This window comes from Cupressus sempervirens, chromosome 1 (assembly GCF_028749045.1).
Source record: "Cupressus sempervirens isolate cs-2001-9-10 chromosome 1, ASM2874904v1, whole genome shotgun sequence".
Taxonomy (NCBI): Eukaryota; Viridiplantae; Streptophyta; class Pinopsida; order Cupressales; family Cupressaceae; genus Cupressus; species Cupressus sempervirens.
This window is the reverse complement of record NC_143118.1, coordinates 753,055,674-753,079,755: the sequence shown is the minus strand read 5'-3', so window position 1 is coordinate 753,079,755 and position 24,082 is coordinate 753,055,674. Positions and strand designations below refer to the sequence as shown.

At 35.1% G+C, this 24,082-nt stretch overlaps 1 pseudogene; it reads left to right on the top strand.

The window, feature by feature from the left end:
• The first annotated feature begins 2,539 nt into the window (after positions 1-2,539).
• LOC149580087 (small ribosomal subunit protein mS47-like) overlaps positions 2,540-24,082 on the top strand; it is a 45,318-nt pseudogene continuing 23,775 nt past the window's right edge.

Here is a 24,082-nt window from a genome sequence, read left to right as displayed (position 1 = left end):
ATATTTTTGGGATGACATTGGCCTAGATTTTCACAAAGTCTATCTTGAAGCTTTTCAATTTTAATCATTAGGGATAATAATTAACAAAGGAAATACTAAATTCTTACCTAAATCTGGTGAACTAGAGGATATTTACAACTGGTGGCCCATTAATCTATTGGAAATATAAGGTAGTCAAGGTTATTGACAAGGGAGGGGTGAATCAAGAACCAATAAAAATTTATCTTACTTCTCCAATTAATGCTTCATATATTATTCTAATCTAATTGCATGCATGAAAGAATGAAAGCAATAAACATTCATAACACTTTGACACAAGATATGGTGACCAAGAAACCTTCCAATTAGAAAGAAAAATTAGGGTGGGGCTGATACCCACAAGCTTTAGTATTGTAACATAAGGTTAACTTGCTAAGGCTTATAATTGACCACTTTTGGTGATCTTCCCTATTAGGAGAAATAAGGACTTTTAGGTCCACCTTGTTAAAGGATTTATAAACATACAATGAATTATGCACTTAGTTATGATATTTGGAAAAATACTATTAAGTCTATCTTGTTAAAGGATTTGACTGATGTACCAATTAGGATGAACTAGTGACTGATCTATGATATGTAACTTTGACTTTTCGATTGAGATTCTTTGTATTACAATGATCACCTAGCTATGATAGATAAATATTTGTTGTCCCTTATATTGGTTGTAGCCTTCTTCACTTCATAATCTTCTTTTATGACATACATAGATATGATAAAATGTATTATGTATATACTAATCCAAACAAAAGCTTGCTAGAGTTGCCTACAATACCAATTTCATCATAATTCACAAAGTTGGCTTGACTATTGTAACTTGTTTTCTAAAGACAAACTTGGTGATGTTTTGATACACAAAAAACACTAGCAACACTCGAAAAACTTTGGCACTTGCTTGAACTTGAAGCTTGATCCATATTAATCACTTCCAAGTAGGTCAAACTCGGTCAGCACTGTGTGACTCAGTGAACACTGAGAAACTCACTAGTTGCATAATCACTTGGTTGATACTCCATGACTTGGTCAACACTAGATTCATATGTTTAACACTGTGAGCTTAGTAGATATAGTAGAACTTGCTTAACATACTAAAGCTTTCTTAAGACTATGATATTCTTCATTTCTATTGAATAGATCAATAGCATTTGCTATGATTAGTTTGCACTATACATAGTATTTGAAGCTTGGTAAACATTGTGTAGCTTGGAAAACACTACAAACTATCTCAGGTGCTTAGTAGACACTGCACTCTAACTAGTTGGCTTGGGAGAATATAAAACACTTGGTTAACACTACTGAGTGAATGATAAGCCTGGTAGCAACTATAGATCTTGTTAGCAGTGTAACCAATTGACTAAGTGTTGATTCACTGATAGGTAGATTGGCCTTAATATCAATAATCTCCCCCTTTGGCATTAGTGACAAAAACACTTATCAAACGAAAAACCTAAACATTCAAAACTATAAGTTAAAAACTTTCTTTATCATCATTCTAAGTCATCAACTCAGTTTTGACTTCTTGTTGCTGTAGCTTGGTAGCATTCTCTATTTTTATGATTTTTCAAAATCACTTTTGTAAAGATACTTTCTTCTTATTTGTACAAGTATCTACATACTACTATACTACTCTCCCACACATATCTCTATCCTATATACATAAATCTGGAGTATAGTAATCTTCTCTTTCTTTAAGAAATAATATAATATCTTATATCTTCTCACCCTTTACATATATCTTCTCCCCCTTTTTCACATAAATTCCAAAGGTGTATAATATCTATATGTTAATACCAAAATGTGACAAGAATTTAGAATGTACCTTCAAAATTAGTACCATAGTCTCTTCCCAAATATTTTTTAATACCTTACTTCATGGATGAGTGTACCTTATTTCATGGATGAGTGTCTTTGCATGTTCAATATGTTTCTATAATACATCCATAGTTGGAAGAATCATGTCCTAAATTTCTACAACTATGACCTTGATTATAGCTTTTTTCGTTAATAATTTTCCTTGTAGATTTATCAGATATCTAATGTTTGTGATGTGTGTAGACCTATAACGAGGGTCAACTAATAGCTATTGTGCACTTGCCTTTATATCTTTATCTACCTTGGATAGTTTATCCTTGATCTCCTTTGTGAAGATAGATTTGTCACTCAATTTGATAAATAGTGAAGTAACATTATTAACAGATGTTTCTAGTTAGGGCACTAGCTACAAAACTAGTAAAAATGGTGTTAGGGTTTCTCACAATGGTGAAGTTGTAACTAGTTCTACTGGTGTGATGGCTTCTAAATCTAGCAAGGGTGTTGACTATGGAAGTTGTAAAAATGGTGTTAGGGCTTCTATAAATTGTACAATGGTTATTGGATCTAGTGGTGTGATCAAGACTGGTGTATCTCATAAGGGTGCTTGTTGCGAAAGTAGTAATAATGTTGCTAGGGTTTCTAGCAATGGTGCAGTGGTAACTAGCTCTGGTGGTGTGATTAGGATTGTGTGATGGTTTACGAATCTAGCAAGGGCATTGGTGATGGGGCTAGGGTTTTTGGAAATGGTGAGTTGGGTGTTGGCTTTGGTACTATGGCTTTTGTACCTAGTAAGGGCACTAGTGTTGGTCCCAAGGTTTCTAGTAATGGTGAGGTGGCTTCCAACACTAGTTCTAGTGTGATGGTTATTGATTCTGGTTCAAAATCTAGCAAGGATACTTGTACTAGTGCTAGGATTTTTGGCATTGCTGTAGCAGTTGTTGGTTCTAGTAGTGTGATCAAAACTAGTGTGTTGGATTCTATTTCTAGGAAGGATACTGGTGATGCTACCAAGTTTTCTGGTAATGGTGTGTTAGGTATTGATTTTGGTTATGTGGCTTTTGAATCTAGCAAGGGCATTGGTGTTGATGCTATGGTTTTTAGTAATGATGTGGTGGCTGCCCATAAAGTAGATTTTAAGAAAGGGATTTCATATGTTGAGTCCTTGTACAAGGGAAGGGGTTTGGAAAAGGTCACTAAACCTTTTGTCTTTCCTTCAATCTCCACCTATAAACCAATTTTTCTTAGTCTATGGGATGAGTCACTTTTAGAAATTGAGGAATGGACTAGGGATCTTTTGAAGGATTCTATTATTTGTCACTTTAAAGATCTTTGGCCCACTCTCTCAGAGCTCCATGCATGGATTTCAAAGAATCAGTATCCATATATTATGGCTACTATTTTGATCTTCCCTTTGTTCCTTTAATGGTTAAACCATACCATCCAAAATTTAACCCTCAAACTGAGTCTTTCAGAATCCCAACTTGGGTAAGGCTTCCTAATCTTGCTCTTCATTTTTGGGTGAATTCTATTTTTATGGAAATTGGCAAGGCTTTAGGGGATTTCTATATGGTTGACTCCCAATCTTTTGAGCATTTCCATTCTACTTATGCTAGGATTCTAGTGGAAATTGATGTTTCAAAGGGTCTCCCAACTGAGATTATTTTAAGTTATTCAAAGGGTTCTTGGACTCAGTCAATTGATTATGAGGGCCTTTTAGGTGTAAAAAAATGTTTTGATACTGGACATATGGCTACTAGGTGTGAGATTGGAAAATCTAGAAATAAACAAACCTACTCTTGGTGGAAGGGTGTATTGGAGCAACATTATTTAGTAGTCAAAAAATCTACTCTGATGGATGAGGTTTTTGGATCTATAGAAATGGGGGCTCCATCCTCTATATTGGAAGTTATTCCTTCTAGTTCTTCTGAGATGGTGAATGCTTCAAATTCCAAGATGGATGCCCAAGTTTCTTATGGGGTTGGTCATTTGTCTGTTAGTAGTCCTAGATCCTTTCAAAAGGAGGTTGAGACTATTTCTAGTCAAGGTGTTAAATTTGGTGTTCTTGGTGTAGACTCTAGTTGAGATAAATCTAGTTGTTTTGGTGTTGAGACTACAAATTATAGACAAGGTAAGTTGCCTTGTGCTAAAATTGTTGGTTCTAGTCATTGTATATCTGTTGGCTTTGGTAATATTTCTTCTTCTAGTTATACTTTTGTTGCTATTGGAATTGGTAATTAGACTACTAGTATTAGTTCTAATCTGATGGAAGAAGTGATGATAGATGGTCCTTGTCAAAAGGATGATTTTCCCTCTATTGTTACTACTAGAATTGTAATCAGACTATTAGTACTAGTTCCAATCTGATGGAAGAAGTAATTATAGATGGTCCTTGTCAAAATTTGGACAAGTTTTCATCTATTTTGGATTCTCAAAATTGGTAGTCTATGGCTGTGATGGTTGAGGAGGGGTGGACACCTGTGACTAGGAAAGGATCTAAAAATTCTCATCCTCGATTTGATATGAATTTACGATCCCATAAAAAGGGAGTGAAAAGGAATTCTTAGTCCCCTTGCTGGTTGGTTGCTTAAGAGCTCCTATCAGTTTCTTTTCTAGTTTTTTTTGTTGGTTCTACTAGACATATAATGTTTTTCTGTTGCAGTATTCTTTTGGTTTTTAGATCTTACTTGGGGTATCTAGTCCTTCTATAACCTTGGCTTGGATACCTTTGGGATGTTTGGTCTTTCTTTGAATATCTTTTGAGTCTATGATGTAAAGGGGTTTTGGGTCCCCTCAAAACCTATTTTTACCTTAATCTAAAATAGATGTCTCTGGTAAAATAAGAATAGTAGATAACTATACTTGATCTATTGCAATTTTTTGTGCAACTTGTTCCAATACTCTATTCTCAAATTTTCTTTTAGCTCTTTGCAATAGTTTATCATATCCATTCAGATCTTCATCAAATTTGTTGATAATTTTAGTAGGCTAATCAAGAATAGCTTGTGTACTATCAACCTTAATATTTAGAGCATCAACAAATATGCTCTTTATGTCCTCAAGGACTTGATTTATGTTCTTCTTTTCTTCTCTAATCTTATGTTGTTTAGCTCTCTTCTATAATAGTTCATCTAGGGTATTCATTCGATTAGGGATAAGGGTAGAGATATCCCAATTTGGAATAACTATATCCTCATCTAGATCAATTTCTTCCTCTTATTTACCTTTTTCTTTTAGAATGGTAGAAACAATTTCTTTACCTTTTAGAACTCCAGTCCTCAATTGAGACTAATTCTCAACTATCATTGCAATAGCTATGGATACACTTGGAATATAAACAATTGTGGAAAATATAGAAATGGAACTAAAAATAGGAATATCTTGTTGTTTCTCCATCAAGCCTAATGATGGAAGAACACTTTGCTTGGAAAATGAAGTGTTGCGCACTTTAGCTAATGTAACACTTTGTTGTATAGATCTAGACCTTGTTTGGGTTCTTGATGTACTAGTGGTAATCAAAACCAACTCGATAGAAGCTTTCTCTAAGCCTAATTGCACTAAGGCCTTTCTCGAAGAGTGAGGAAATGAAGCCATGACTACTACTTCAATTTTCTCTACATTTGTTTCCTCAATGCTTTATATCTCTAGAAGGCTTCCTCTGATAGCTTTTTTCTCTTCCTTCTCATCATCAAGATTGAAAGCATCTACCTCATCATCTTTTATTTCTTCTACTTCCTCACTTTCACCATCTTTGTCATCAATGTGCACAACAAAGTCAATAAGGTTGATGCAGTTGATAGATTTTTTTCTATGTAGTAGTAGCTTTCTTCACCACATATTCAATATCCTTAAGAAATATCATACATGTGTTTAATTTGAGAGTGAACATCTTCTCATTTTGTTTCAAGGATTCCTCCACTTTCTTCTCATTGAGACTCAACATGAATTGCCTCAATGTCTATTCAAAGATGTCCTTTGCAGCCTTCTTTGCATTTTCCCATCTAGGTTTTTTCCTCCATATATTTATTAGGAATTTTTTGTGAAAGATCATATGGTGAATACTTCCACTTGCCTATTTTTTTCAAGAGTATATCTTCTATTTGTTTTTTATCTTCTTAATTCCTTGTCTCATATTTGAGAAACTTAAAACATATCATCCCAGTTCCTTGTTCCATCTTTTCCAATCTTTCTTGGAGTGTAGATTTAGATCTTTTGAAGATAATCTATTTGGCTTCATCTTCACCTAACTTCAACTTTTTCTTGGATTTGGCTTCTATTCTAGTAAATATAGCAAGGCAGGATTTGGTAGGTTTGGTTATGATAAACTTCCCCTTCTTCTTTTGAGGCTCTTCCTTCTTAGATATAGATTTCTTTGCTTCATCCCCTTCATCATCATCTTCTACATCATCTCATTTTCCTTATGTCATCATGAGAGTAGAACTTTCTTGCTTTGTGTTTTTCATTAACTTTTCTATCCTCTTCCTTCCTTTGTTCACTACTTGAGCTAGCTTGATCTCAAGCTCAATTCTTTCCTTTGCTTCATCATATGTTCCAAAATAGGTGTCTTTGGGATCCATAGGCTCATTTTGAAAAGCTTCAATAATATCCTTAGTTCCATCAATGTTAACCTTATAATCTAGAGGCTTAACCCATGCCACTCTAGGTCTAACTACCTGAATATATAATTTGTAATGGTCAACCATGAAATAGATTAGATGTCTTGATCATAGTCTTCCACAAGCTTCTTGGGAATCCTAAGCCTATTTGCATCTTTTCTTTGAATTTTTCAAAATAATTATCCATGATGTTGTCAAAATTCTCACCCATTTATGCTATAGATTCATTGATTTGATATAAAATAGGAATATCCTTCCTCCATATTATAGAACCTTTGGAAGGGAAAAACTTTTAAACAAAGAAGAATATACATGTAAAAAGGGAACCAAACTTACATGGGTTGGTTTTTGACACTTTGATGCTCACCATGTTCTTGTTGAATTGGTTCAATCGTAGTTCAGCAAGGTCAAAGAATAGATTATTCTTTACCACCTTGTAGATCAACAACTTCACATGACATGTTGTTCAATTGACTAAAGTAGTAAATTTTTTGAGAAATCACATGTATGTCAAACTTCAACTCCATGTTTGTTATGCCACTTAGCTTCATGCCTCTTCCATCCTACTTAGCAAGAGTTTTCTTACCCAATTCAACCTAACCTATGGTTTTGGTCATCTTTTCTTGTTTAGCAATGATAGTCCTATGATTTTGTGAATCATTTTCTTCATAGTTTGAATGGGGTAATCTAACCAAAATTGTCCATTGTGAACATTTCTTAGGATAAGTCTGATCTATTTGACTCGAAAATCCCTTGGCATATGTGAAATATGTGCCAAGCCCTTGGTTTCCAAATGTTGATGTTCGAGCTTTAATACACCATCCACACAAAATTTATTGAATGCCACATTCATTTCTAGGGTTCTAAATTCCTAAAAGGAATAGTGGTAGAATCAATAGATGTCATGGATGAGTAATATCTTGGAAAGAATTTGAAACAAACTACTAGTTGGGTTGATTGCCTCTGTAATCACTCGACTCAACTTGAATGTAGGTGTCTTATAGTTGACTCCAAGGACTAACATTTCAAAGCCTTTCTTTGATTTTCTTCTTGAAGATGTCATGCTTAGTAGGGTTTCAAAAAGCTTGAGAATTATTCAACAAAAGATACTCAAATTATTTGGGGGCTCTAAATTCAATCTTCATAAATAGCTTGGGAAATTTGTAGTGAAATAATGCATTTGATTTCTTCCTTTTAATGAATTTCCTTGATGCAGGAGCATCCAAAGGTATAAGGTCAATCTTGTGTCACCCAAAAAAATGTACTTAGACTTGGTTTTTTTTTCATGTGTTTTCATTTCTAGATACCCATTTGGGTCAAATAAAGGTTCCAACTCTCACAGTTCCACTATCAATGTTCTAGGATAGAGTATTTGAACACCTTGGGATACATGTAAATGCCAGAAAAATGGGAGTATGGAATTGAGCCATCATTTTGGTGAACTAGAAGGTCTAAATTGGTTGGATGATTGTAATTTTAATTTAGAGCATTCCAGAAAAAGAATCAGGTCAAAAGGCCCCACGCTTTGAAAGTTATCATAGTTTTTCAGTTTCTAGAGACCTCCTAAGAATGCTTCAAAGTTAGGTTAGGGACATTAAATGACCTCAAATAGGGAAAAAAATGGGGAACGAGTGGAGATAGTCTATAGGGCTATAGAGCTCTTCAAGAGCTTTCCAAAAATGTCAACAATTTGTCAATCGAAGCTACGGTTCAAAAGTTATGCCTCCTGAAAGTTTTGGTTACCATTTTTGGATTCTTCTAAATTTGTGCCAACTTCTAATGTGACTTCTAGAGCCTTCTATTTGGTCAGTGGATGCCAACTAGCACTTTCTAGAATGTATTCCTAATCCTTAACCCTCTGAGGTCTATTTAAGAACATTTCTAGCATTGTAAAAGTAGTTAGGAGTGGAGTTTGAGAGAAGGTACTCAGAGAAGAATTTATCTCCAGATTTATGCTATTGTAAGCCCATAGGACATGTTTTAGAGTCTGTTTCTCTACACTAAGTGTACTAGCATATTTTTATAGTTAATAAAATTTTCCCTTTCCTATTGTGTCCATTTTGTGCTTGGGTTGTGTCCCCATCGTTCCTCCTTTCAATTCACATTAATACATTGTACATATACTCTCTCAGTGATAGACTATCCTCCACTCAGTTTGACTTTTAATGCTCAAGAGACATTCATAGCTTGGTAGTGTCACCAAAAACTTGGTATCTACATCTAGTGTTTTAGTGTCTCTCGAACTCACTTGGTAAGGTCTTGCAACGTGACCTAGCTCAGTAAGGTCTTGAATCTACCATCATCACTTAGTGATCCTTTTACATGTTGAATGTTGATTGGATTGTTTTGCATGCTAGTTGGAGCTGATGTTAGATGACTTCTTCTGACTTACAATTCCAGTAATCTCCATAGGGAACTAAGTTGAAATGATTGTGCAAACCAACTCATTGACTTGGGTGTCACTCACTTCATGATTTTGGCTTGTATTCTTTGGATATTTTGGTACCCACTATTGCCTCATTTGTTTTTTGATAAAACATCTCTTTGTAGTATCTCTTTTCATTATGTGATATTTCACACAATTTTCTCCCATGTGCCCAAACTCACCATAGTAGTGACATCTACAACATGTGTCATAATCCCATCCAAATATTGATTTCACAATTTTTTATGTTGGGTTCTACTTCTTGGTTTTACACCCTAAAGATCTGTGTCCTTGTTTCTTGCAATTGTGACACTTTCCTTCAAACTTAGGTTTCTCTGTGTATTCACTTTCTCCATGACATTGCTTATTGCAACTATAACACTTTCCATTGAATTTTTCTTTACTATTTCTCCATCATTTGTTTGATGTATGACCTATCTTACCACAATGATTACAAGTACAAATTTTTACCTTTTGAGCTTCTTGCTAAGATGATTCACCTTATTTAGTATATCATAATCCAACTTTGTGTTTCTGTCAATACTTACTTTTCTCATTCAATTAATTCATTCTTTCATGAGATTTCATAAATCTTTCATTGGTTTTATTTTCAATTCTAAGATCATTTTTCAATCTTTAATTCTCTAACCTTAGATTTATGAGTTCTTTATTTGCACTAGTTAGTTGATCAATAAAGTCTGCTTGTTGAAGGGATATTTGTTGAATTTCAACTGATTGGATTTCTCACTTTCTTTTCTCCAATAGGTCTTTAATTGTTGCATCATCTTCATCTAAAAAAATTTCTAGACAGAAGTCTTCAATTGTATTTATGTAGAGATTATCATCCATTTGTACTTCAAGATCTTTCCTTCTTTGCAATGATTGAGAGAGTTTCTACTTTGCTTTCTTTAGTTGTCCATTTTCTAATTCCAAATCCAACTTTTATTTCTCAAAATCCTTATCTATCCTCTATATCTCCATTGCCTCTGATCTTATCTCAAGCTCTTAAACTTCTGATGTGAGAACTAAATAATATGATACCAATTGTTGGAAATATAAGGTAGAAAGGTTACTAAGAGGGGAGGGGTGAATCAGGAACCAATTAAAATTTATCTTACTTCTCCAATTAATCCTTCATATATTATTCTAATATAATTACATGCATGAAAGAATAAAAGAAAGAAATAAACATTCATAGCACTTTGACACAAGATATGTTGACCTAGAGACCTTATGATTAGAAAGTGAAAATAGTGTGGGGATGACACCCAGAAGCTTTAGTACTGCAGTATAAATTTATCTTGTTAAGGCTTACAATTGACTACTTCTAGTGATCTAACCCCTTATGAGAAATAAGGACTATGAGGTCCACCTTGTTAAAGGATTTACAAGTATGCAATGAAGTATGCACTTGGTTAGGAGATTTAGAAAAAAACTATTAAGTCTACCTTGTTAAAGGATTTGACTGATGCACCTGTTAGGATAAACCAATGAATGATCTCTGATCTACAACTTTGACTTGTTGGTTGAAATTCCTTATATTACAATGATTGCCTAGTTTTTATCGATAAATCTTTGTTATCCCTTATACTTCTTGTATCCTTCTTCAATTCATACTTATGGACTTTGTAATATTCTTTTATGACATACATGGATATGATACAATGTATTACATATGTATAATCCAAATAACAACTTGTTGGAGTTGGTTACAATACCAATTTCTTCATAGTTCACAAAGTCATCCCAACCATTGTAACTTGGGTTTTGAAGATAAACTCGATGTTGTTCTATTACATGATAAACATTATCAATGTTTAGAAAAATTTGGCACTTAGTTGAACTTGAAGCTTAGTCCATAATGATCACCTCCAAGTAGCTCAAACTCAATCAACACTATGTGACTCAATGAACACTAAGAAACTTAGTAACTATAGAATCACTCAGTTGATGCTACATAACTTGGTCAACACTAGATTTGCATCATTAACACTATGAGCTTAGTAGATACAATAACACTTGGTTAACATAGTAGAGCTTAGTTAACACTATGATCTTCTTCATTTCTACTAAATAGCTCTATAGCATTTGTTATGGTTGGTTTTTACTGTAGATAGTCATTGAAGCTTGATAAACATTTTGTAACTTGGAAAACACTACAAATTATCTCAAGTGCTTAGTAGACACTGCATTCTGACTACTTGGCTCTTGAGGATCTAAAACACTTGGTTAACATTGCTAAGTGAATGATAAGCTTAGTAGAAATGTAACCAATTGACTAAGTGTTGAGTCACTTATAGAAAAATTGAACTTATTGTCAACACAATCTCTTGAATGTCTCATAAAAAATCATTGTCAAGGCCCTCTCTCTTAACATATGTGACCTTCTACCTAAAATTGTGCATCTTGAAAATACTAGATTTATCAAATCCAAGTATATCCTGAATAACATTAATGTAGTTTGGAAAGGTATGGAATAGACTCATCAATTCATAAAATAAGTCCTATTTCTCAAAATTGACTTTTCCAAAGCTTATAATCATATTGAATGGCCTTTCATTCTGGCTATGTTGCAAGCTTTGAGGTATGGCCCCATTTTCCTCCAATCTATGAAAATAATGTTTAGGGATGTTTCAATATGAATGACCATTAATGAGAGTAAATACTATGACTTTGGCCTTTTTAGATCTATTTTCCAAGGGTTTCCTCTTATGCCTTCTCTTTATGTGTTGGCCACTAGAGTGTTTGGTTACTTGCTTGCTAATGTTATCTTGGCAGATCAGGTTCATGGCATTTCACTCCAAAACTCATATGACCATTTGGTCAATGGAAACTTGGTTGATGATTCCTTTCTCATATTCATTTACAAGGAGGAAAATGTTTCAAACACCTTGCAGTGCCTAGACATCTTCTAGCCTCTAGCTTAGCTATTCAGTGGCCCAAAACCCTTTGTTACAGGAAGTATCTCCTACCTACCCTGCCTTAGCTTTCCTAATACCAATGGAAATGGATTTAACATGGAGAAATTTTATTCTTCCTCAGCATACCCTTTTCCTTCCAAGCTTCCCCAGTGGAGCTTTGGAACACAGTCCCAACTAGGATTGGAAAGAAGATAAAATATTGGATTACCCAACCTCTTTCCTTAGCTAGAAAATTCAAAATTTTATATATGGTGTTGACTTCCATCCTTGTGTATTAATATTCATATGGGTCACCTTCAAAGGCCTCCTATCTCAAGCTTGAGCACTTATTATGTGAACTTTCTATCTTCAGATACCTCTCATCATGGCTTCCATAAGTTGGCATGGGACTATTGTTGTTTGTTGAAGGAGTCAAGTGGGCTTGTTCTTCTTTCTACTTAGAAGTAGTGTATTTCCCTCTATTCCAAATGGGTCATTCATTCTCTCTTTGGAAATGAGGCCTGCAAAATTCTTTTGCAGCATTGCATTTCTTAAGGCTTCTAGGTTAACCAACCTACCTAGAAAGGGATTGGTTTTCAACCCTTTTGATCACTCCCAAACCCTTGAAAAATCTAGGGTAGCTTCATGGCTAAGATCATTTGGAAGGCCTAGGAAGCCATCAATTTATGGCTCCATTGGGATGGAGATGGATTCAAAGATGACCTCTCTATGAACCAACATAATTTGTGGTGGTCTCTCTTGTTTACTATTCAAGGAGTCCCTTTGGCCAAAGTTCAGAGAGCTCATGTGTTCTTCTTGTGTATTGCATAAAATTGTAACCAAGATTATGCAAACCTCAAACTATGAACAAATGAATAAGCAAATGAAAAACAAAGACCATTCCACCTCTACAACTCAACAAAGGCATCCATAAGAAGCCTTGTTGGTGTATCTTAGATGGAGAGTATGTTTGGTATGCTCTTAGGAACACAACAATGGATGAATCTCTTGGATGTGTGAATGCAAGTGTGAGTGATGGAATATGTACCTAGACTAGATGATATGAGAAATCAAAATGACAGAATGATGATGCAATGATAAGAGATTTTAATGGTACCTAATGGATGATAATGACTTCTAATGACTCCTAACCCCTCCCCTCTAGGGAAAGCTTGAGACAAGACGTCTATTTAAAGTAGATGGAGGAAGCATCTAGAATGTGCTTAGAAACCGCTAGGAGATAAGGATAAGGATTGACAACTAAGCACCTTATCTCACATTCTAGATAGATGGATAAGACTGATGAGGTGGCATGTGTGTGTAGAAGGTTCCTATGGTGTAGACAACATGTGCTTAAAAAATATATGGACCCATGTGATGACAACTCATATGAATGCACATACTTCTAGGCAGTTTGGATAAAGATTAAATTAAATGAAATTTAATTTAATCAAGGTCTAGAAGAATTAATGGGAATATGGAGGATTTTAAATAAATAAAATTTATTTAAAAAAGGAATATGTGGAGAATCATGTGTTAATTTAAATTAACACATTAGAGCTAGGAGTATTTAAATTAAAGTTAAATACTTAGGCAAAAATGAACCTTTTTAATTAAAATGATTTAATTAAATAAGTAGAGGAATGTGACTAGTATTAATTAGATTAATATAGTCATTTGGGATGATTTTTGATGTCTACATTTTGCCCCTCTTTGATGTGATGTCAGCACGGCATCATATCAAAGAAAATATAGGTTGCCCCAGAGAAGATAGGAGAGAACTAGTGACAACGACAAAGGAGAAGGGTGATGGAAAATGATAATCTAAATGCAACTTAACTACATGAATGCAAGAGATTCAATTGTGTTCATATGGAGAGCAAACCTTATTTTAATATTGCAAGAGGAGTTATGCACCAAATGCTATAGAAGCATAGATGACAAGATTCCTTTGCATGTATTAGACTCTTAACACAATGGATGTAGGTTTCAGAGTCATGAGGGAACAAATGACATATACGCACTGGAGAGGTCTGGGCACACCCAAAGTCTTTTAAAGGAGCTTGGTGGAAAGTGTGCTAACCCGTTGCCCCCAGTGAGCAATGCATTAACATAACTTGAAACTTACATAGATGTGCTAAAGAATCATGAAAATAGATCATATTGCAAAATAACATGTGTAATCAGGATAAGCCATTCAAATGATACCAGGATATGGAAGATCAAGGCACACTGGGGGAGGCTATCACTGACACACAAAGATAAAATTAAAAAAAAGAAATTATGAATAAGTAGTCATTCAATTCACCATGCTTGCCATGAACCTGATAAATTTGTTAAATTTGTTAAGCCTGTGTAGGAAGGATTCATCCTGTAAGGCAAAAATTGATTGATTGATTGAATTGAAATGAGATATTTGTGATTGGTTGCTAGCAATGACAATAAAAGGAATGATGTTCTCAAATCATTGAATCTAAATGTGAATTTGTGTAAGCTTGTTTGCAATCACTATTTGATGAGGTTGGTTTTATGGATGGAAGCTCAGTGTGGTGAGAATATGGATAAGATAATGGATAAATTGGAAGGAATCGATTATGAAAATAATAAATATTCTGTTAGAGGAAAATGTGTTGAATGGAAGACTAGAAATTTGATCAAGGTAGATGCAAATAGAATGAAGGAATTGATTATGGAAATGATGTTAATAAAGTGATTGGAAGAAGAGAATATGATGAGATTAGAGGATAAATGAATTGATTGAATAGATTGGGAGACTTGGATTGAATTTGATATGAATGAGTAGAAGTGAATGAATGTGGAATAGAATGGATTGAGACCAATGACAAGGGAGATCCATGGTATTTATAGATATATGAATGGAGGAATAATATGAATGACCAACGGATATAGTGTCAGATAATGGGGAACCAAGAACCATATTTCAAAGGAGTGACCAACAATGCCCCATTCCAAGGATATGAAAATGGAAGGAAATAATGGTGGGGAAGGATTACATGAAAATGGATGGATGGTGTGAAAGCTCGCATATGGAGGAAGAAAAGGCATGTGCTCTTCTTAAGCATGTATGAGCATTTTTGTTGTTGTGCCTCTAGTATTGATTATGAGCATGGGTATGAAAGTGGAATGAAGGAAGGCATGAAAAAGGGATAATGATACGAAGGATATGGAGGAGGGATAATTATATGAAGTATATGGATGGAAAAGGGATAATGATATGAAGGATATGAAGGAAATGCGTGATAAGAAGTGGATGAAATGAAAGGGATAACCAAGATCAAGGGTATATCGAAGAAGGATAGACGTGTGTAGGATTATGGATGGAAAAGATATGAATGAACATGAAAAGAGGATGGGAATATGTATGCATATGGATGGAAAATGGATGCATGAACATGAACGTGACAAGGACTATGGAATGCCAGATAGGGATAACATGTCAAGATCAAACATATGGAAGAATGTAGGAAGTATATAGGATAATGTATGGATAATGGAAAAATGAACATGAACATGACAAGGACTATAGGATAGGGATAACATGATCAAATATATGTAAGAATTATGGGAATATGTAGGAAAGGATATGGAAGGTACTTATGGATGGATGAGAGGAAAGGGAAAGTCACAATCAAATATGGGAAAAGTATAAAGACATGTGGATAATGCGGAAGGGATATGGAAAGTGTAAGTCAAGAGCTAAGATGGGAATGACAATGGATGATAGATGGAATATAGAAGAGAGGTAAGGAAGAACAATATGGATGGAACTTGCCCCTAGTATAGAGTGCAAGTGGAAAAAGGGAAGTTAATGGATAGGTAAGTGAAAGTGGAAGACAATGGATACATAGTAGGAAAATGAAGGGAGGACTCAAGCATCTAGGTATATGGATGTATCCCTTGATATTTATGCTTCTTTAATTTGTTTATTAATTTTTTATTTTCAAGGAATTGTTGGTTTCTCGTAGATGTTGATAGGGTAAGGAAAAGAATGCTAAATTGAATTGGGGAATAGAAGACAATGACCTATGAAAAAGTTTGGATTAAGGGAGTTGAGTAGGTAGGAGGAAGACATGGTTGATGGATACTAGGTTGGAAGACTTGTGAAGGAAGTGGAAAGATCTTCATTGGCACACACACCTTGAAGGGTGGTGGAAAGGAGTAAATTGTGAAGGATTTTTAGGAGAAATTTAGAATTTTGGGATATAGGGACCCAAAATGGATGAAGGAGATGATAGAGTTGGGATGGTGGATTTGGGTGTATAAGGACCCAAAATGGATTTGGAAAATGGAGGTTGGGAGAATTTATGAAGGAGGGAGGCCTTTGGATTAGCAGAATTGGATGTCATTTGGAATCTTTCTTTGAGATTTATTGCTACATTAAGTAGCTTTGGTATCCACATAACTTTTGCACTTTTGATTTTTAGCCTTTGTGGCTTTTTGATTGCATTTTGGATCTAATTTTTCTTTTCTTGGACATGTTGCTTAGATGGGACATGTTGATCCTTATGCTTTTGTGGATTTTCGACTTTGTTTTCTTTTTCTTTGGCATCCAATTTTCTTCCATTGGCCATGGTATGGGTGCATGAAGGTAAATAAGATGGAGAACGTATGGAAAGTGAACGTTGGAAGGAATTCAAGGACGTGTGCCTTTGTTGATCTTTACTAGGACTATGAGGGGATAAATTGGAAAATGTGGATAAGGTAGAGGGATGTATATAAGGACCTAATATGGAAGGAAGGGAAGAAGAGTTTGACAATGGAACATAAGGACCTAGAATGGATGGACTATAAGAACCTAGAATGGATGGACTATAAGGACCTAAAATGGACTTGGAAGATGAAGGAGGAGAAGTTTTAGGTGTGGAAGGAAGAGTTTTGGAATTGGAAAAAGTGGAAGGTGTACCAACATCTTGAGGAATTATTTTTTTAAGGGGATACTTAGTATTCTCAACGCAAGATGTGAGTCTAGGTGTATGGGGTTCATGAGGAGATTGGATAGGTGTGATAGGATCATGTGAAGGAGTAGGGCTATGAGGGGGATCATGAGGAATAATAGGATCATGAGATGGAGAGGGATCGTGAAATATGGATGAAGGGGTGCATTGATCTTGACTTGGAAGAGGATCATTGAGTGGAACGAGTGGATTGTGAGATGGAATAGGTTCATGAGATGGAATGGAGGGACTGGAACTATGAGATGGAGTAATTTGATCTTGACATGAAAGAATATCATATAGCTCAAGGAGTGGATCATGAAATGGACTAGAATCATATGAGGACATGGAAGGAATGGAATCATGTGGTGAAAGAAGATCATATAGCATGGTAATTGGATCATCATACGTGGGCGTGGAGGAAATGGAATCATGAGATGGAGTAATTTGATCTTGACATGGAGGAGTATTAGTGAATGGAGTGGAAGAAACTTTTTCATGAAGGGGAATATCTATGGATGGTAATGCTGGAGATGGAATGGAATCGGTAATGTGCCTGATAGGTGTAATGTCTTGATCTTGATTAGGAGGGGAATCAGAAGATGGACTAGGAGGGATGGATGAATCTTGAGGGATAGCAGAATGATGGGATGGAGAAGTGCTCAGATCTAGAGGAGAAGAGGAATCAATAACATCATGCTTTGAAGGAAGGTCTTGAGATGGAACTGGAGGTGTGGCTTTGGGTGATTGTCTCACATTATGTTGAATTTTCAATCTAGCCAAAAGTGATGTGAAATACCCCTAACGAAGTGGGGATGACATTGTTGGAGGCTTAGAAGATGATGTTGTTGGAGGATTAGGGAATGATGTAGTTGGAAGACTAGAGGATAATGTTATTATAGGATTAGGATTTTGTGGAGGTGGAATTATGGATAAAGGATTTGGATTAGGTTCATAGTAAGGGGGATTACATGGAGGATTAGGATTGGATGGGACATGAGAACTAATGCCTTTGAAATATGAGAGATAATTCTTCATTTGCTCCATTTTCTTGGCAAGGTTATTTACGTCTGAGGCATTGTGTGGGCCATGAATGGAATTGTATGGAGGGATATGAGAGCTAGAAAATGAAGGACACATAGCAAAGAAAATGACCTTTTCCTGTGGACTTATTTTGTCCAAGAGTGTATTCTTTATTTCCTCAATTCCTATGGCGAGGTTATTTATGATGGAAGAATTATATTGGCTATGGATGGAATTGTCTACAGATGAAGGATAAGGAGATAGATTTCCCTTGTCAAAGGTAGGAGAATGATGAACATGAGATAGATTAGAATTGAAGTGTTGAGAAGGAATTTGATATGGAGGAGGTATGAGACCATGTTGTCATGCAATATTGTCAATCATTGGAAGAAGCGGATTTGAATCCATGGATGCAAGATGAAAAGTGATGAAAAGATTTGAAGAGGGAATATGAACTTGGAATTAGGAGCTTTGTGCTGATTGGACTTTGATTTGATTTGATTTGAAATTGATTGCACTTGATATGATTTGATTTGATTGAATTTGAATTGATTTGATATTGATTTGGTTTGGATTTGGATTGGATGAGGGTTCGATTTGATTTGATAAGAACCCTATGATAGTGCAAACAAAGTGAATGATTTGAATGAAAGTCCAATGATAAGACAATGCTCCTATGTCTGAAGTAGAATATGTGATGTCAAATTGAAATAAAAGAAGATGCGAATGAAGTTTTTGAAAGATTGATTATGACTTGGATGACTGAATTTGACAAGGGATTGGATTAGAAGAATGCTGATTTGAATGATCGAATTAAGAATGCATGATGAGCTTGAATAGGGAAATTGAATATGAATAATGATGAATCATGACTAGGATGAAGATTAGGAATGTGATTGAATGACAAGGAAATGATTTAGATAAATAAAGAGGATGAAGATGTCAAGCAACATTTTGAATGATGAAGGTAAGATATGTAAGAGGGAACGATGTCTTGGATGGAAGAAGTATGTGACGTGAAATGATTTGGAATGATGATTAAGAAGAGGTTGTTTTTGTGTTTTTGAAATGTTTTTTGATTTTTTTGAATTTTTGAACTTTTATGATTTTTTTTTGAATTTGTAGGTTTAAGATGCAAAAGAAAACAATGAAATATGTACAATGCCAATGTGCTTCAAACACGCCAAACACACCAATAATCCTATAAGGTTTGACTAGGCTATACAAGGCTCAACTAGGGGGTGTCCTCAATATACACAAGGTACGTGAGGCCCGAATCTGTAGATGAAAGGAAATACTGCCACACAGCCGAGGGAAGACGGTAACCCAAATCTCCTCCTTCACTTCCCAAAGGTATAAAGTTCTTTGGGGCTTAGCCAAGAGTGACAATATTTACACTTCCAAGAGAGGTGTCTTTCGATTCACCTCCCAATTCTTATACTCCGCCAGAATGCTGGAGTTGAGGTCATCCCAAGGGGTGATGAAATCCCCAAGTAGGCCTCCTAATAAAATGAAAAACAAATCCACTTATTTCTTGTGCACCCAAGGTCGCCCAAAGGCGCGAGGGGAGAGAATACGTAAGTGGACTTGGGGTTTAAAAGACACTTGTTTGTTATCCACAAAAATTTAAGTTTGCTACTCTAATTGAAGACACGCGTGTTTATAGCATACAATGTTCTTCCCAACTTTAAATAGTAGAAAATATAATACTAAAAGAAAATGCTGAAAATGAAAATGCTGAAATGAAAATGCTGAAATGAAAATGTTGAAATGAAGTTAATTTTCCTTAAGGCTTTGGATGTGATTTCATTTTAAGGCCCAAATCCAAATGTGCTCTATACTAAATGTACCCATTTAAAATGCTCCAATTTCAAATGTGACCAAGCCTTTTACACTCTAGTTCGTCCTCTAACATAAATCCTTGACTTGTAAACTCACAAAATGCTCAAGAAACGGTTAACCGTTAGTTTAAACCTCAACAGTCACAGACGCTAATATTCGAAGACGCTTATACTTGAAGATGACAAAGTACAGAGTGCAGACGCCAAAGTGCAGAGCGCAGATGCCAAAGTGCAGAGCACAGACGCCAAAATGTAGAGCATAGATGCCAAAATGCAAAGTGCAAATGCCAAAATGCAGAGCGCAGATGCCAAAATGTAGAGCGCAGAAGTTAATTTTTTGGTGGCGACGCAGACGCTTGTTCTTGGAGATGTTGATCTATGGAGACACTGGTATGCGTAGACGCGCAACGCAGATGACACTGAGACTATCAGAGATGACAAAATGCTAATCCAAACTACAGAAAGTTTTATTAGCAGACTTCTGAAGCGAGATCAGGGACGTAGGTCCCACCGGGCATGCCAAAATGTATTGCATAAAATTGTAACCAAGATTATGCAAACCTCAAACTATGAACAAATGAATAAGAAAATGACAAAAAAAGACCATTCCACCTCTACAACTCAACAAAGGCGTCCATAAGAAGCCTTGTTGGTGTATCTTAGATGGAGAGTATGTTTGGCATGCTCTTAGGAACACAACAATGGATGAATCTCTTGGATGTGTGAATGCAAGTGTGAGTGATGGAATATGTACCTAGACTAGATGATATGAGAAATCAAAATGACAGAATGATGATACAATGATAAGAGATTCTAATGGTACCTAATGGATGATAATGACTTCTAATGACTCCTAACCCCCCCCCCCCCCCCTCTGGGGAAAGCTTGAGACAAGACGTCTATTTAAAGTAGATGGAGGAAGCATCTAGAATGTGCTTAGAAACCACTAGGAGATAAGGATAAGGTTTGACAACTAAGCACCTTATCTCACATTCTAGATAGATGGATAAGACTGATGAGGTGGCATGTGTGTAGAAGGTTCCTATGGTGTAGATAACATGTGCTTAAAAGATATATGGACCCATGTGATGACAACTCATATGAATGCACATACTTCTAGGCGATTTGGATAAAGATTAAATTAAATGAAATTTATTTTAATCAAGGTCTAGAAGAATTAAGGGGAATATGGAGGATTTTAAATAAATAAAATTTATTTAAAAAAGGAATATGTGGAGAATCATGTGTTAATTTAAATTAACACATTAGAGCTAGGAGTATGTAAATTAAATTTAAATACTTAGGCAAAAATGAACCTATTTAATTAAAATGATTTAATTAAATAAGTAGAGGAATGTGACTAGTATTAATTAGATTAATATAGTCATTTGGGACGATTTTTGATGTCTACATCTTGTTCAAATGTGGCTTCCAAAATCCTAAAGATATTTTTTTTAGAATCACCATGATCCTTTTCTCATGGGAAGATATGCAAGGGTAATTCCTATTATCCTTTCCAGATTGATAGGAATTTGATCTTCTAGTTTCTCGAATGCCTTCGTATATGTGGCACAAGCTTGGTATTCAGTCTATCAAACCCTTGTGGAAGGACTGGAAATGGTATCCCACCACTCCCATGACTAGGTACAAGCCCAAGTTAGGTTATCACTAGCTACTTCCCCACCTACCTATGGTGGACATGCTCAATGAGCATAGGCACTTGCAATCTTCTCAGAAGTCTTGGAGACTTAGGTTCACCACTATATGGAAAGTTATCACTGAGCCAAATATTGCACACTTTTTTTGGTGAATCCTCCTCCAGGGGTTTCTTTTGGGCCCTTGACTCTAATATTTGAGTGTTCCTAATCCAAGATGCCATTTTTGTGGGAAGCCAAAAATACTTTTTCATATTTTCATGCTTTGTAGATGTGCCCAAAAGTATTGGCATTGGATTCATGATTTTTTCAAGCCCTTCCATCTAGAACCCTTTTCTTGGCATATGGTGCTGTTGGGGGATTCACCCAGGCTCCCCATTAGGTACTATCAAATTTGGCATACTTTCAGATTGGAAATCATGTTCACTCTTTGAAAAGATCAAAATTTTATCTTATTTTCTCATAGCTTTCTTGACATTAATATTTACATGTACACTAAAGCTTTCATATTTAACAATGTAATGATATAGATACAAGTACAAATTGATAAAGTTAAGTTGGAGGTGGCCCACCTTTAAGAGCTTTCGGCTCATTGGGAAAATTCCTCCTGTATTGTTGTCAGGGTGTTGCCCAACTCTATTTTTGGAGACCATATGCCTCCCTGTAGCTAGTAGGGCCACAATTCTATTGTTTGTCGATCTCACACCCTTAGGGAATAGCCTCCCCACTAGTCTCCTAGTGGTGGTCTTAGAGGTTTCTAACACTTAGTTTCCCCTCCCCCAAGGCATGGTTTTGGCCTATTCCTAGTGGTTTCTCCTACTACTTCTTCTCCTATGTTGCCTTCTTCTAGAAAGTGGTATTTCCCTCACCTAGACTTGGCTATTTCTCCTCTTAAGCTAGAGGGTCATCAAGATAAAGATAAAATTGATGACTCTTATGATGGGTGGGATCCTCTTGAGCCATCCACTAACTTCACTAATGTATGGGGTTCTAAAAATCATGATCCTCCTACCTTGGCTAAGACTACGCTTATAACCTGAGGGCTTTATATATGTCTTTTTGATGAATAGTTAAGTTTTTGATCTCTAGCTGTTTGAACTCCTGCAAGGTGATCCTTGTATATTACTTGGCCCCATTTTTTGTGAATATGCAACTTTAATATTATAATAATAGAAAGAGACTATTCATCAAAAAAATTGTGTTTTGTACTTTTAAATTTTTCAAACTAGCATATGTAACTAGTCAAGATATATGCAAATTATTGAAAAGACATACAACAAAAGAAACATTTAGAGAATGTAACTAGTTAGGACACACATCTTAAGAGAATGAAACTAGATTAACTCTTGTTCAAAAAGGGACATAAATTACATGTTATATCTAAATATCTAAACTACTTGTTCAAATTAGGACATAAATAAAATTATCAAACATTTATTTAAATTAAATTAAATCAAACATATATAATTTTTAAAGATCAACTTGAACATGTTTCACAATAAACACCATCATACATACACATGTGCATGTATTACAAATTCTAGATCAGATGTCATTTCATCATATATAAATATCATTTTCATAGAACAAAATTAATCACATATCTATACATCAATCATCAAAGTGTATATATATATATACTAGAAGATAATCTAACATGTAAAACAAATTTCTAGAATGTATATATGTAGATGAATCATCAAATGTATATGAACTAGAACATGATCACATATGTCAAACATCATTCTCAAGTCTAAAATATGTCTATCACCGAATGCATGACAAAAATGTATCTGTCTAGATCTCAAAAGATAATATCAAATATAAATAATATGCATATACATATGTATCTATCAAATCAAATACAAATAATGTGCATATTAAGTGTATATATAATCTATGAGTGTATCTTTAAATGAAAGTAGATCAAATAAACTATAAAAAAAACTATGGATCGCTAAGTGCATGAATCTCATTGTGATGTCTCCTCACAATGTAATCCGAAGACTGACTATCAAGATTCTCTCAAGTATGTGTTGACCCCTGTATATTAAAGAGAAAGTGATATCAATGTCTAATCATAAATTAAATCTTGTATTTACAACTTGTGCATTTTATACATGTATGCGTGTCTAATGAAACATTTAAAACTCAATTGTCCATGGCTAACATCATCCAATGAGTCTCAGCAACATACACGATCAAGCATCAAAGATGGAGTAACAAGAGGCATGGCCCCTACAATAAATATAGTCAAAAAATAAAATTAGAAAATGTATACATACATATGGTCTAGACATAAATTATTAAAAATTCAAAAATTTAATTTACTAGAAAAGAATAAGATTTACCTATGTAGATGCTAGCATCTCATAATACACAGACTATCTAGAACCAATTGTGTCCATCAATATATCCAGATTTAACTAGGTCTCATCTAACCCTACCTCTGCATCTACATTGGCATGATTAGTGATCAACACATATCCCAATAATGATGACCCAAATAGAATAACTATATGAGATGGAATAGAAGTAGAATCCTCACATGTCAACAAGTCCATCCATCATGTGCTCGAAAAGTTGAAATCAACATCATGAAGGCCCATATCTAAATTTTGAGCATGTTATGCACTAGATAAAGGGTCTATAGTATATGTATGTCCCTCTGTAAAAAAATAGTGGTTAGTAGGTGGTTTATGATGTGCAATACCACTATGATGACCACCTAAGTGATTAGAATAATGTGGCTAAGGATGCGACCTAGTACTACCCACACAAGTTCAAAATTTTGATATTGATATACCAAGCTTTGCTAGTAT